The sequence below is a fragment of the Bubalus kerabau genome, chromosome 14 (genome assembly GCF_029407905.1).
Source record: "Bubalus kerabau isolate K-KA32 ecotype Philippines breed swamp buffalo chromosome 14, PCC_UOA_SB_1v2, whole genome shotgun sequence".
In the NCBI taxonomy this organism is placed as follows: domain Eukaryota; kingdom Metazoa; phylum Chordata; class Mammalia; order Artiodactyla; family Bovidae; genus Bubalus; species Bubalus kerabau.
In genome coordinates this window covers 76,849,514-76,864,995 of record NC_073637.1, presented here as the reverse complement: position 1 = coordinate 76,864,995, position 15,482 = coordinate 76,849,514, and the positions used below count along the sequence as shown (strand labels likewise).

Below are 15,482 nucleotides of genomic sequence, written 5' to 3'. Positions count from 1 at the left end.
AAATGAGATATCAGTGACAAAAGGAGCCCCACAAGCCTCAGACTGAGTTTCCAGCCAGTTCAGATAATGCGGCTGCTTAGTGAACTGGTGCAAAATGACCACTCAGTACAGTGATATGAATTGAAAGAGAATTGGCAGGGAATTGGTTATATTCTGTGAAAGCAAACCACTGGAGAGTTTTAAGCAGAGAAGTATTCTGGTATTATTTCAGTTTACAAAGATCACTTTGTGACCCCATGGTCTGTAGCCTGCCAGGCTCCTCTTTTCATGGAATCTTCCAGGCAAGAATACTTGAATGGGTTGCCACTTCCTTCTCCGGGGGTCTTCCCAACCCAGGGATCGAACCCAGGTCTCCTGCATTGCAGGCAAATTCTTTACCATCTGAGCCACCAGGGAAACCTGGGTTATTTTCTGTGAAAGCAAACCACTGGAGGGTTTTAAGTAGAGAAGTATCCTGGTATTATTCCAGTTTACAAAGATCACTACTCTTGATGAAAAATAACAAGGGGGACAAAATTGGAAGCAGTAAAACATTTCGGAAGTTTAAGCAACAGAAATTAGAGACATGTACTAGAGAGGCTGTCATGGAGATATGAAGAGTTAGACCATTTCAGTATGCGCTCTGCTCATAAATTTTTAATGGGAATTAGTGTTGGATTTCGGAGAAGGCAATGACACCCCACTCCAGTACTCTTGCCTGGAAAATCCCATGGACGGAGGAGCTTGGTAGGCTGCAGCCCACGGGGTCGCTAGGAGCCGGACATGACTGAGCGACTTCACTTTCAGGCATTGGAGAAGGAAATGGCAACCCACTCCAGTGTTCTTGCCTGGAGAATCCCAGGGACAGGAGAGCCTGGTGGGCTGCCGTCTCTGGGGTCGCACAGAGTCGGACACGACTGAAGCGACTTTAGCAGTAGCAGTGTTGGATTGAATGTGTAATGGAGAAACTGCTTTATTTTCAAAAACAGGATAACCTTACAATAAAGAAAATAAATGAAATTGTATTGTATGATATACATATAAGTATACAGTGGTTCTGAGAAAAATGAAGCAATATAATAAAGAATATTAAATGTGGAGTACGATTTGGACTTGAAAACACATCATTATGTTTTTCAAAGCTATGCACTGTTGAGTTTCCAAAACGTGCTTAACTACAATATTTGTGATGTCATTAATAAATACAAGACACAAGTATCTTTTCAAATTGTAGTTCTCTGCAAATATATGCCCAGGAATGGGATTGCTGGATCATATGGGAGTTTTACATCTTTTTTAAGGAACCTCAGTGCTATTCTCATTAATGGTTGTAACAACTTACATTCCCACTTGCATGCACTCCAGTGTTCATCGCAGCACTGTTTACAAAAGCCAAGACATGGCAGCAACCTAAATGTCCATCAACAGAGGAGTGGATGAAGAAAATATGATACATGTATACAATGGAATATTACTCAACAATAAAATAGAACAAAACCATATCATTTGCAGCAACACAGATGGACCTAGAGATTATCATGTTAAGTGAAGTCAAAGAAAGATTAATTTCATATGACATCACTTATGTGTGGAATATAATAAAAAGTACACAAATAGACTTTTTTACAGAACAGAAGCAGACTCACAGACCTCAAAGTCAAACTTGTGTTACCAGGGGGCAAACGTGGGGGAAAGTGATAGGTTGGGAGTTTGGGATTTACATAAACATGCTACTATGCATAAAATATATAACTAAACGTGACCTACTGTATTATACATGGAAGTCTACTCATTATTCTGTGGTGGTCTATGTGGGAAATGAGCCTGAAAAAAAATAAATATATATATATAGTTTCACATTATTGTAAATCTGAAACTAACACATAACTGTAAATCAACTCTATTCTAATAAAAAATAATATATATATATATATGATACATTAGTGCACTTCAAAGTTAGAGCTGGAATTCTGACTTAGGTGCACACAAAAAACAATTTAGAAATCTGTATGCCATTAAGAAATGTATTTTGTATTTACTAATAACTGAAATAATTAAGGGTGCAGAGAGATCATGTGATATTAAAAGTAAACTAACACTGTTATTCTTGATATTCTAGTATATAATACATAAAATTGCTAATATGTATTTGCAAAAATATGATACAGTAAAATTAAAAAAACATTATATTTGAAAAACAAAGTGACTTAATTTTAAAGTGTTTTTACTTTATCTTTTTTGGCAGAAATAGAATGGTTATAGTTTACATTTTTCATTTTAATACAATATTTTCAGTTTTTAATTCTCTACTGGGCATTTTCATGATGCTATCTTAGTGATTCTCTTAAACTTTCAGTTTGGTAAATTTTGTACACTTTACTTTAAAAATACTAAATATTATCTTTAATAATCACATCTTACACAACATTACATAATAAAATTGACCTAATGAGAAATTTAAGACATCATTTTTCATCAGAACAATTGATACTGAAGGCAAACTATGTTAACTTATTTTTAATGTTGCTGTTAAAAGTCAGGATTCTCTAGTTTTAACTTCATTGAATCGATACCAATTCACTGAATTTTAAAAAATGTGTACTAATAATGGAGTATTTCTCCTTCCTGCTTTAACAGAGTGATGAATCTTTTCCAAAATTAGAGTATCAGTTTCTCTGTAATATGAAAATAAGAAAAAAAAGTAAATATTTTGGTGTTTGGTAGAGAAGGCAATGGCACCCCACTCCAGTACTCTTGCCTGGAAAATCCCATGGATGGAGGAGCTTGGTAGGCTACAGTCCATGGGGTCACTAAGAGTCAGACACGACTGAACGACTTCTTTTTCACTTTTCACTTTCATGCATTGGAGAAGGAAATGGCAACCCACTCCAGTGTTCTTGCCTGGAGAATCCCAGGGACAGGGGAGCCTGGTGGGCTTTCTATGGGGTCACACAGAGTCGGACACGACTGAAGCGACTTAGCAGCAGCAGCAGCAGTATATACTAGACAGCATATGAAAAAGCAGAGACATTATTTTGCCAACAAATGTCCATCTAGTCAAAGCTATGATTTTTCCAGTAGTCATGTATATAAGAGTTGGACTATAAAGAAAGCTAAGCGCTGAAGAACTGATGCTTTTGAACTGTGGTGTTGGAGAAGACTCTTGAGAGTCCCTTGGACTGCAAGGAGATCCAACCAGTCCAATATTATATTATATTATATTATATATATCCAATATTATAAATGTATTATAATATAATACATTTATATTATATCCTAAAGGAAATCAGTCCTGAATATTCATTGGAAGGACTGATGCTGAAGCTGAAACTCCAATACTTTGGCCACCTGATGCAAAGAACTGACTCATTGGAAAAGACCCTGGTTCTGGCCAAGACTGAAGGCAGGGGGAGAAGGGGATGACAGAGGATGAGATGGTTGGATGGCATCATTGCCTCAATGAACATGATTTTGAGCAAGCTCTAGAAGTTGGTGATGGACAGGGAGGCCTGGCGTGGTGCAGTCCATGGGTTGCAAAGAGTCAGGCACGACTGAGAGACTGAACTGACTGATTATATACTAAAAGTTTAAAAGAAAACTTAAACTCTGCTTTTATAATTCTCAATAGAAATGCAAAAATTTATTCATGATAAGTGAAATATTAAGTTTACCCCACTATTTCTAGGGTAATTTTTTTAAATGCGAGAATTTGACATTTAAAGAAACAGTAACTTTGGTGAGAAAGACTAACATAACTCTACAAAAACTATAGGAATTATTTTTCTTTATTAGTTCTTTAAAATAAATTATTGTGAAATGTAAAATTATCATACATTTGTTCATTTAAATAGAAGTTACAGGAAATGTGAAACAAGGACATTGACAAAGGTTTCATCACTTTCAAATCAAATAAACTGTAGGTATTCAGGAGACAGTAAATATTACCCAATGCCTAAAATTACTTTGTAAAGTCAGAATTCTCTAGTTTTTATATATTGGATGCATACCAATTCTCTAATAAAATTTTATATACTGATAATGATTATCGCCCATAAAGTTATGATATGGTAATAAATCTTTTTAAGATTTTGAGTACTGTTTATCTCATTTCAATATAAGAAAAAACTTGAATACTTTTGACATTTAGATAAGATTCAGAAGGTATATGATATACTTATGTCAAGATATTTTGGTATGACCAAGTCTAAATAGCTTTTACTCAATTTGGTAGAAAAAAATAGTTGTTCAAAAAAGCATACTATCATTTTATTAAAAATGACTGCCATCTATGGGGTCGCTAAGAGTCGGACACGACTGAGCGACTTCACTCTCACTTTTCACTTTCATGTATTGGAGAACCCACTCCAGTGTTCTTGCCTGGAGAATCCCAGGGACGGGGGAGCCTGGTGGGCTGCCGTCTATGGGGTCGCACAGAGTCGGACATGACTGAAGCAACTTAGCAGCAGCAGCAGCAGCAATTAAATGGAATTTATTATACCCAGGAAAAGACAACTGATAAGAATATAAAAGAGTAAAAATAATAAACTACATATTTAAATTATCAGCAGATCCTTATCCAGAATGTATCAAAATATTCTATCAGAGGACAACTAAATAGATTAATTTACATTTATACATATTATGTTTGTATAGTTGATGTGGCTTTATTTTGTTTTTTTTTTTTTTAAATACAAGAAATCATCAGAGTAGAGATTGACTATAGAGTCCCTCTAGGAAAGCTGATGTTAAATATTTGACTATTTCCAAAGATGCTAGCTTTCCATGTAGGGCATTTGTTGTTGTTGTTCCATTTCTAGGGCATGTCTGACTCTTTGCAACCCCAGGGACTACATGGGTCTTATTTAACTAGTGGATACACAGGTTGGTCAATAGGATAATCAAGTTCAGTGAGCTCACTGGGTTGAGAGAGAATGATAAGAAATGTTTCCAGAGAGGGACTTTCTTTAGCAGTTTCTAGGTTTCTTTTCTGTGTATGTACTGGTAAAGTGAAATAACAACTTCTAGTGTTGTAACCTCAGTAGTCACAGAAGCATGAATTTGAAATCAAGGTTAGCTAAAGGAAGAATTTACTAGGGAAATCTATACAGTTAGTATAACATAGTACTATCATATCAGTTAATAAAACTACCCATTAATTTTTAAATAGATTTATCTGGCAGTTGATACCAATCCCATTGGCCATTTGTTACATAAAATATTTTGGAGTTTATATTTTATAGAGAAAAGGAATTTAGGCTAAATATGTTTTAGATAATACTCAGTAAACCTGGGAAATAGAGATCTATGTGATAAAGGTAGGACTCATTTAGTTCAGTTCAGTCGCTCAGTCATGTCCGACCTTCTGCGACCCCATGAATCGCAGCACGCCAGGCCTCCCTGTCCATCACCAACTCCCGGAGTTCACCCAAATTCGTGTCCATCGAGTCGGTGATGCCATCCAGCCATCTCATCCTCTGTCATCCCCTTCTCCTCCTGCCCCCAATCCCTCCCAGCATCAGAGTCTTTTCCAATGAGTCAAGTCTTTGCATGAGGTGGCCAAAGTATTGGAGTTTCAGAAAGTCCCGTTAATATTTTGGAGAAAGTTTAACCAAAGTCTACTACGAATTCATTAATTTACTCAACAACTATTTATTGAGAAGAAACTCTATGTTGTAGCATAAACTGGGTATGTTCCCTAATGAACTGAAGCTCCTGTATGGTCTTGAAGTAACATGCAATACACTGTTTTACAATTATTCACTTTCATACCTGTCTCCCATACTAGACTACATTCTCCACAGGAGCAGGGCCTTTGCCTAACTCATCTGTCAATGGACAGTTCTGCTTCAAAATGCTGCTCAATAATCATTTACTGAATAACAGGCACCTAATTATCCAAAAAGCAAACTTTGCCAAAAGAAAATTGACCATAAAGATTCAAGTAATAGATGAAGGGCCATCAGTACATCTATTACATTTATAACCAGCATGCATATTATGTATCAGCCGAAGTTATATATACCTGGAGGAACACATACATTATACGGCCTCAGAAGTTCCCAATTCTAGGCATCAAACCTTGAGGGCATTAAAGTGGAATGCACAAGGGCCTAGACATTCCCTTTAAATAGACTGATTATAGAAAGCTCCTTCCAAGCCCACATTTTAAATATAGGAAGACATCTTAAAGTTATGTAATCAAACTTTCCAACCATTCCACACATGTTCCCTAACTTCTCTGACAAGTGAATACATTTCCTGGTTTATATGTTTCCAATGATGGGACAGACTTTTAGGATAGATGGTTTAATTTTCCAATAGCTCAAAATATTAGATTTTTCTGAAAGCCTTTAAATATTTAAGAATAACAGGAAATTTCTCCCATAAATACTCCTTCCGCCATGTTGAGAATCCTTGGCTCTAATCTTGAGCTCTTCCTCATGCAAACTGTATATAAGATCTCTTAATATTTTGATTTCTTTTTATAGGTGTACATTCATTTGCCAAGAAGCAGCTAAAATGTGGTGGCACAAGGCAAAAAGGATACATGAGATAAGACATGGCCAGCAAAGCAAAGAAAAAAATTAGCATCTCCACTTTTTTAACACTTTGATTTCTATAGCTCTAATCTGGACACTGCAGCTTTTTATTTTTGAGCCACATTATACTGTTGGCTCATAATGAGCTTTCAATCAAATAAAACCTAGATTCAACTACCCTGACTCCAACTTTTATCTTTATTCTCTAATGGCACATTCAGCAATCTTTTTCATGAATAATTACTTTTTGAGCTCCAGTGTCATATTTTGTATTTACTTTCCTAAATAAAATAAAAAAGTAGTAGCAAATGATGTTACTTATCATACACAAGGCAATGTCTTAACACCTAACATATATTAAAAGACAATATGCCTTAGCTCTCACTGTCAACTTTCTCTTATCCTATCATCATATTCTCAACAAATTCTGGGATTTGTCTGATAAATTAAAGGAGTTAAGATACCAATCAGAATTTATTAAGTACTGATTATATTTTTAGCACTGTGCTTTTTTTTTTCTTCCCCCTACTATCTGACTTGTCTCCCAAGCTTTGTGAGGCAGGTATAGTTATAATACTCTCTTTTCACACAAGGGAAATAAGACTTAGGAAGGATGAGTACCTTGATCCTGACTTCACAGAGAGCGAGTATCAAAGCAACAATTCAAATCCAGATCATTCTTACTCCAAAACTCTTAATCACATGATGTGCATATCAATAATAGAACAGTTAAAAAATAATCTGGAAGTTTATAAGGATAAACACCTAATTATTTGAAAGTCAAAACTAACTGAGACAATTGTCAGTATAGGGACTGAACAAAAATAGAATTATGATCAGTTCTAAACATAATCATTCTCGACAGTTTCCCGCTTTCTTTTTAAAATGAATGGTATAGTTAGTACCTAATGATACAGGGAGACTAAACAGGGTATGCCATCAAAAGCTTGGAAATCAGGTCAGAAAAGGAATAATATCTGAAATGAAAAGAGTAAATATCAATATACATAGCTGAGTGAACTTTATAGGTCTAAAATTGATAATATACTTTAATCCAACTAGTATTTATTGATTTTTATATGGTATAAAGACTCTAATTTCATTGTTTTTCATATAAATAATCAATTATCTCAGAATAACTTAATAAGTAAAATAGCCCATCATTTCTCCACTGATCTACACAATCTACACTGGCATAAATCATATTTTTAAATATAGGAATAAATCTATTCCTGTGACCTCCTCACTGTTGGACTATTTGTCTATCTCTGTGCTAATACCACATATTGCCTTAATTAGTATTGATTTAAGAAAGTCTTCATATCTAGTAAACGGGAACATTTTGAATAATATTGGACCTTCACTAATAATCAGATATTTTCTAGTCAGTTTGTTAAATTTACATAAAAATATTATTGGGAATTTTGTTAAAATTGTGCTCAATTTATGAAAAATTTGAACATTTATTATACTGAGCCTTTCTGTTAAGAGCAAACTATATTTTGCTCTAATTTATTTTTTGTCCTCATGTCATTTAGTGCAAGTTCCTAATTTTCTTCTAAAGGATTTACACACCTTTTGTAAATTTATTTTTTGTTCTTTTGGGTTTATTTTAAATGTCATTTTTGTAAAGATTATACTCAGTTTGTATGTCTGTGTACTTTGTATATTGATCTTCTAAAAACACTTCTAGTTTCTGCTCTAATATATGAAGCATTTGGCAGTTGTAATTCCCAACCTCACAATAATGAGAAAAAAAAAAAAAAAAAAAACGCTGAACAAACAAAAAATAATTCTTAGCTCCATCAGAGAACTGCAGTTACAGAGCAAACTGTCACCACCAAAACTGGAGAGGCAGAAGACTGCAGAGAATCTGAAGCAAAAGTCCCTGAAGCATTTTACTGTTCCTTTCCAAGGCAAACCATTCAATATCACAGTAATCCAAGTCTATGCCCCAACCAGAAATGCTGAAGAAGCTGAATTTGAATGGTTCTATGAAGACCTTTTAGAACTAACACCCAAAAAAGATGTCCTTTTCAATATAGGGGACTGGAATGCAAAAGTAGGAAGTCAAGAAACACCTGGGGAATATTGGAAATAAAAGCAAAAATAAACAAATGGGACCTAATTAACCTTAAAAGCTTCTGCACATCAAAGGAAACTATTAGCAAGGTGAAAAGACAGCCTTCAGAATGGGAGAAGATAATAGCAAATGAAGCAACTGACAAACAACTAATCTCCAGAATATACAAGCAACTCCTACAGCTCAACTCCAGAAAAATAAATGACCCAATCAAAAAATGGGCCAAAGAACTAAATAGACATTTCTCCAAAGAAGACATACAGATGGCTAACAAACACATGAAAAGATGCTCAGCATCACTCATTATCAGAGAAATGCAAATCAAAACCACTATGAGGTACCATTTCACACCAGTCAGAATGGCTGCGATCCAAAAGTCTACAAGTAATAAATGCTGGAGAGGGTGTGGAGAAAAGGGAACCCTCTTACACTGTTGGTGGGAATGCAAACTAGTACAGCCACTATGGAGAACAGTGTGGAGATTCCTTAAAAAACTGGAAATAGACATGCCTTATGATCCAGCAATCCCACTGCTGGGCATACACACTGAGAAAACCAGAAGGGAAAGAGACACGAGTACCCCAATGTTCATCGCAGCACTGTTTATAATAGCCAGGACATGGAAGCAACCTAGATGTCCATCAGCAGATGAATGGATAAGAAAGCTGTGGTACATATACACAATGGAGTATTATTCAGCCATTAAAAAGAATACATTTGAATCAGTTCTAATGAGGTGGATGAAACTGGAGCCTATTATACAGAGTGAAGTAAGCCAGAAAGAAAAACACCAATACAGTATACTAACGCATATATATGGAATTTAGAAAGATGGTAACAATAACCCTGTGTACGAGACAGCAAAAGAGACACTGATGTATAGAACAGTCTTATGGACTCTGTGGGAGAGGGAGAGGGTGGGAAGATTTGGGAGAATGGCATTGAAACATGTAAAATATCATGTATGAAATGAGTTGCCAGTCCAGGTTCGATGCACGATACTGGATGCTTGGGGCTGGTGCACTGGGACGACCCAGAGGGATGGAATGGGGAGGGAGGAGGGAGGAGGGTTCAGGATGGGGAACACATGTAAACCTGTGGCGGATTCATTTTGATATTTGGCAAATCTAATACAGTTATGTAAAGTTTAAAAATAAAATAAAATTAAAAAAAAAAAAAAAAAAAGAAACACCTGGGGTAACAGACAAATTTGGCCTTGGAATATGGAATGAAACAGGGCAAAGACTAATAGAGTTTTACCAAGAAAATGCACTGATCATAACAAACACCCTCTTCCAACAACACAAGAGAAGACTTTACACATGGACATCACCAGATGGTCAACACCAAAATCAGATTTATTATATTCTTTGCAGCCAAAGATGGAGAAGCTCTATACAGTCAAAAACAAGACCAGGAGCTGACTGTGGCTCAGACCATGAACTCCTTATTGTCAAATTCAGACTTAACTTGAAGAAAGTAGGGAAAACCACTAGACCATTCAGGTATGACCTAAATCAAATCCCTTATGATTATACAATGGAAGTGAGAAATAGATTTAAGGGCCTAGATCAGATAGATAGAGTGCCTGATGAACTATGGAATGAGGTTCGTGACATTGTACAGGAGACAGGGATCAAGACCATCCCCATGGAAAAGAAATGCAGAAAAGCAAAATGGCTGTCTGGGGAGGGCTTACAAATAGCTGTGAAAAGAAGAGAAGCGAAAAGCAAAGGAGAAAAGGAAAGATATAAACATCTGAATGCAGAGTTCCAAAGAATAGCAAGAAGAGATAAGAAAGCCTTCTTCAGTGATCAGTGCAAAGAAATAGAGGAAAACAACAGAATGGGAAAGACCAGAGATCTCTTCAAGAAAATCAGAGATACCAAAGGAACATTTCATGCAAAGATGAGCTCGATAAAGGACAGAAATGGTATGGACCTAACAGAAGCAGAAGATATTAAGAAGAGATGGCAAGAATACACAGAAGAACTGTACAAAAAAGATGTTCACAACCCAGATAATCACGATGGTGTGATCACTGACCTAGAGCCAGACATCCTGGAATGTGAAGTCAAGTGGGCCTTAGAAAGCATCACTACAAACAAAGCTAGTGGAGGTGATGGGATTCCAGTTGAGCTATTCCATATCCTCAAAGATGATGCTGTGAAAGTGCTGCACTCAATATGCCAGCAAATTTGGAAAACTCAGCAGTGGCCATAGGACTGGAAAAGGTCAGTTTTCATTCCAATCCCAAAGAAAGGCAATGCCAAAGAATGTTCAAACTACCGCACAATTGCACTCATCTCACAGGCTAGTAAAGTAATGCTCAAAATTCTCCAAGCCAGGCTTCAGCAATATGTGAACCGTGAACTTCCTGACGTTCAAGCTGGTTGTAGAAAAGGCAGAGGAACCAGAGATCAAATTGCCAACATCTGCTGGATCATGGAAAAAGCAAGAGAGTTCCAGAAAAACATCTATTTCTGCTTTATTGACTATGCCAAAGCCTTTGACTGTGTGGATCACAATAAACTCTGGAAAATTCTGAAAGAGATGGGAATACCAGACCACCTGATATGCCTCTTGAGAAATTTGTATGCAGGTCAGGAAGCAACAGTTAGAACTGGACATGGAACAACAGACTGGTTCCAAATAGGAAAAGGAGTATGTCAAGACTGTATATTGTCACCCTGCTTATTTAACTTCTATGCAGAGTACATCATGAGAAACGCTGGACTGGAAGAAGCACAAGCTGGAATCAAGATTGCCAGGAGAAATATCAATAACCTCAGATATGCAGATGACACCACCCTTATGGCAGAAAGTGAAGAGGAACTGAAAAGCCTCTTGATGAGAGTGAAAGAGGAGAGTGAAAAACTTGGCTTAAGGCTCACCATTCAGAAAATGAAGATCATGGCATCTGGTCCCATCACTTCATGGGAAATAGATGGGGAAACAGTGGAAACAGTGTCAGACTTTATTTTTCTGGGCTCCAAAATCACTAGAGATGGTGACTGCAGCCATGAAATTAAAAGATGCTCACTCTTTGGAAGGAAAGTTATGACCAACCTAGACAGCATATTCAAAAGCAGAGGCATTACTTTGCCAACAAAGGTTCATCTTACATTTGAATCAGTTCTAATGAGGTGGATGAAACTGGAGCCTATTATACAGAGTGAAGTAAGCCAGAAAGAAAAACACCAATACAGTATACTAACGCATATATATGGAATTTAGAAAGATGGTAACAATAACCCTGTGTATGAGACAGCAAAAGAGACACTGATGTATAGAACAGTCTTATGGACTCTGTGGGAGAGGGAGAGGGTGGGAAGATTTGGGAGAATGGCATTGAAACATGTAAAATATCATGTATGAAATGAGTTGCCAGTCCAGGTTCGATGCACGATACTGGATGCTTGGGGCTGGTGCACTGGGACGACCCAGAGGGATGGAATGGGGAGGGAGGAGGGAGGAGGGTTCAGGATGGGGAACACATGTAAACCTGTGGCGGATTCATTTTGATATTTGGCAAATCTAATACAGTTATGTAAAGTTTAAAAATAAAATAAAATTAAAAAAAAAAAAAATAAAATAAAATATTATTTAGCACTAAAAAAAAAAAAAAAAAAAAAAAAAGTTCATCTAGTCAAGGCTATGGTTTTTCCTGTGGTCATGTATGGATGTGAGAGTTGGACTGTGAAGAAGGCTGAGCGCCGAAGAATTGATGCTTTTGAACTGTGGTGTTGGAGAAGACTCTTGAGAGTCCCTTGGACTGCAAGGAGATCCAACCAGTCAATTCTGAAGGAGATCAGCCCTGGGATTTCTTTGGAAGGAATGATGCTAAAGCTGAAACTCCAGTACTTTGGCCACCTCATGCGAATAGTTGACTCATTGGAAAAGACTCTGATGCTGGGAGGGATTGGGGGCAAGAGGAGAAGGGGACGACAGAGGATGAGATGGCTGGATGGCATCACTGACTCGATGGCTGTGAGTCTGAGTGAACTCTGGGAGTTGGTGATGGACAGGGAGGCCTGGCATGCTGCGATTCATGGAGTCACAAAGAGTCGGACACGACTGAGTGACTGATCTGATCTGATAAGAAAAAATTAAAAGGGTAAGATAAGTTCCAGTGATACAATTCCAAAAAATCATATCACCTAAAAAGCAGATTTAATCACAGGGTTATAGACTGCTGCTACTGCTGCTGTCACTTCAGTCGTGTCCGACTCTGTGCAACCCCCTAGACGGCAGTCCACTAGGCTCCCCCATCCCTGGGATTCTCCAGGCAAGAACACTGGAGAGGGTTGCCATTTCCTTCTCCAATGCATGAAAGTGAAAAGTGAAAGTGAAGTCAGTCAGTCGTGTCCGACTCTTAGCGACCCCATGTACTGCAGTCTACCAGGCTCCTCTGTCCATGGGATTTTCCAAGCAAGAGTACTGGAGTGGGGTGCCATTGCCTTCTCCAATAGACTGCTTCCCCACCCTAATACCTTGTACTGCATCAGTGAGGCTCAGTATAATACCAGTGGGTTATAAATGAGAAAGCTGCAAAACACAATGTCTATTTAAGTGTTTCTAGAGAAAGAAGGACAAGATGGCGGAAGAGTAGGTGGACTCAGAATACAGTCTCTCTCCATGGATGCATCAGGAATACAGCCACATACACAGAAGTTCTCACAGAGCACCAGCTGAGAATTGGTAGAGTCCCTAATCACTGAAAAGGAATATATGGACCCAGGCACAAATCAGTAGGTTGAAGGGAAGGAGGGAGAATGAGGAGGAGAGTGAATAGGACCTGACCTGCATCCTGGAATCGGGGAGCAGAGGCAAGGGAGAGAGCCCCCCATCAGGTCAATTGATCAGGACAGAAGAGAAGCATTTGAGCAAACTCCTGTGGATGATACACATGCAGAAAGCGGGGTGAAACCACTGCTGAGCTCCAGGGGCAGTGACAAAGGAAGGGGTCCGAAAACCTTTCCACCAGCTGTCTAAGCAACAGATTAAATTCACACAGTCAACTAGATGGACTCTAAAGTGAAGCAACTGATCTGTGGCAGTCCAAATGAAGTGAGAAACACACAGAACAATCTGTGCCATGGCCGACGTACCTTGGACAGGGAAGCAAGTCTACCAGTGCACACAGTGGCTGGGAGCGGGATCGTGGGGCTTGGAGAGCAATCTCAGTGCAACAACTGACGATGACTGCAGGGAGACAACTCAAGGAGACAGGAGAGAGGAAATCCATGGTAGACAATGCCTTTGGAAGAAATCCTGGAGACCATGGAAGCAGGGTGCTATTGCTGAGTCATGTGCAAGGAGTACAGCCTTCCCTGTAGCTTCCCTCTCCTCACATGCCTGCACTGGCAATTGAGCACTAGAGAAGGACCCCAGCCAGGGGTCTTTGAGCATCTGCTGGGCCAAGCAATGGAGAAGGACCAGTCAGGAAAGCACTTTGGGTGCCAGCTACCAGAGGCTAGAAAAGAATCCTAATAGAGCCATATCTCCCGTGCCCATGACCACTGGCTTCTCTGCACACCTGGCACCACCAAGGCTCCTGCAATCAAAGCAGCTGCTCCACCTCCATGTCCGGTCCTCACTGGAGCAGACCCAAGTCTTTTAGGGCATCCTTGGGAGCAAACTCCTGTGGGTGATACACATGCAGAGATGGGGATAAAACCACCACTGAACTCCAGGGGCAGAGCTACAAAGGAAGAGGTTTGAAAACCTTCCCATCAGCTGTCTAAGCTACAGATTAAATTCACACAATCAACTAGACAGACTCTTTGTCTGTAGAATATATCAAAGGACAATGAGTGTTTCCACAAAGGAAAACACTCTAGCTCTGGCAACTGGGGTCACTGGAGACAATCAAATGCAGGAGAAGGGCCAGATAGAGTCTGAGCTGTCCCCACATCTAGTCCAGGGACCAGGCCTCCCCAGCACTGCACGGTCTCCCAGGGAGGCAGAAGTGAGCTGTGGCTCACAGTGGGAGAAAGGACTCTGAGAGCCGAGACCCGAGATAAACATTTATTTTTATTCTTATGTTTTCATGTGTTCTGCAATACATTCTGGAATTTTTTTCCTCTTTATTCTTTCTTTGTTGTTGTGATTGCTGGTTAAAACAACAAAGCCTGGATGACAATACATCTGTTTACAACATAGTCAACCAAATATTGTAAGCCCACTGTTGAGGCCCTACAACTCAGAAAAACAACAACAAAAAAGATTCCTTTCCAAATATTACTGCTCACTAACAATGCATCTGGTAACCCAAGAGCTGTGATGAAGATAGACAAGATTCGTATTGTTTTCATGACTACTAACATGACATCCATTATACAGCCCTTGGATTAGGAAGTGATTTTAACTTTAAAATCTTAATATTTACGAAATACATTTTGTAAGGCTATAGCTGCCATAGATAGTGATTCCTCTGATGAATTTGAGTAAACTGAAAATCTTTGAGACAGAATTCACCATTCTTTATGCCATTAAGAACACTTATGATTCATGGAAAGAGATAAAATATCAATATTCATAGGAGTTTGGGAAAAATTCATTCTGATCTTCACGAATGACTTTGAATGGTTCAAGACTTCAGTGGAAGAAATGACTACAGATATGGTAGAAATAACATGACAATTAAAAGCAGACATGAGCTTAAAGATATGACTGAATTGTTACAATCCCATGATAAAACTTTAAATGATGAGAAGTTGATTCTTATTGATGAGGAAAGAAAGTGGTTTCTTGAAATGGAATCCACTCTTGGTGAAGATGCCATGAAGATTGTTGGAATAACAGAAAAAGGATTTAGAATATAATATAAACTTGGTTGATAAAACAGTGGCAGAGTTTGAGAGAATTGACTCCAGTTT

The 15,482-nt window shown here is 38.2% G+C and overlaps 1 protein-coding gene and 1 long non-coding RNA gene across 2 annotated transcripts in view; one reads left to right on the top strand and one right to left on the bottom strand.

Moving 5' to 3' along the window:
- LOC129627101 (uncharacterized) overlaps positions 1-6,646 on the top strand; it is a 57,074-nt gene extending 50,428 nt beyond the window's left edge. The window contains exon 3 of the long non-coding RNA XR_008702418.1: positions 6,468-6,646. This is a non-coding gene — a long non-coding RNA (uncharacterized LOC129627101). The remainder of the gene's footprint in view (positions 1-6,467) is intronic.
- MMP16 (matrix metallopeptidase 16) overlaps positions 1-15,482 on the bottom strand; it is a 395,775-nt gene that overhangs the window by 160,983 nt on the left and 219,310 nt on the right. The window lies entirely within an intron of this gene.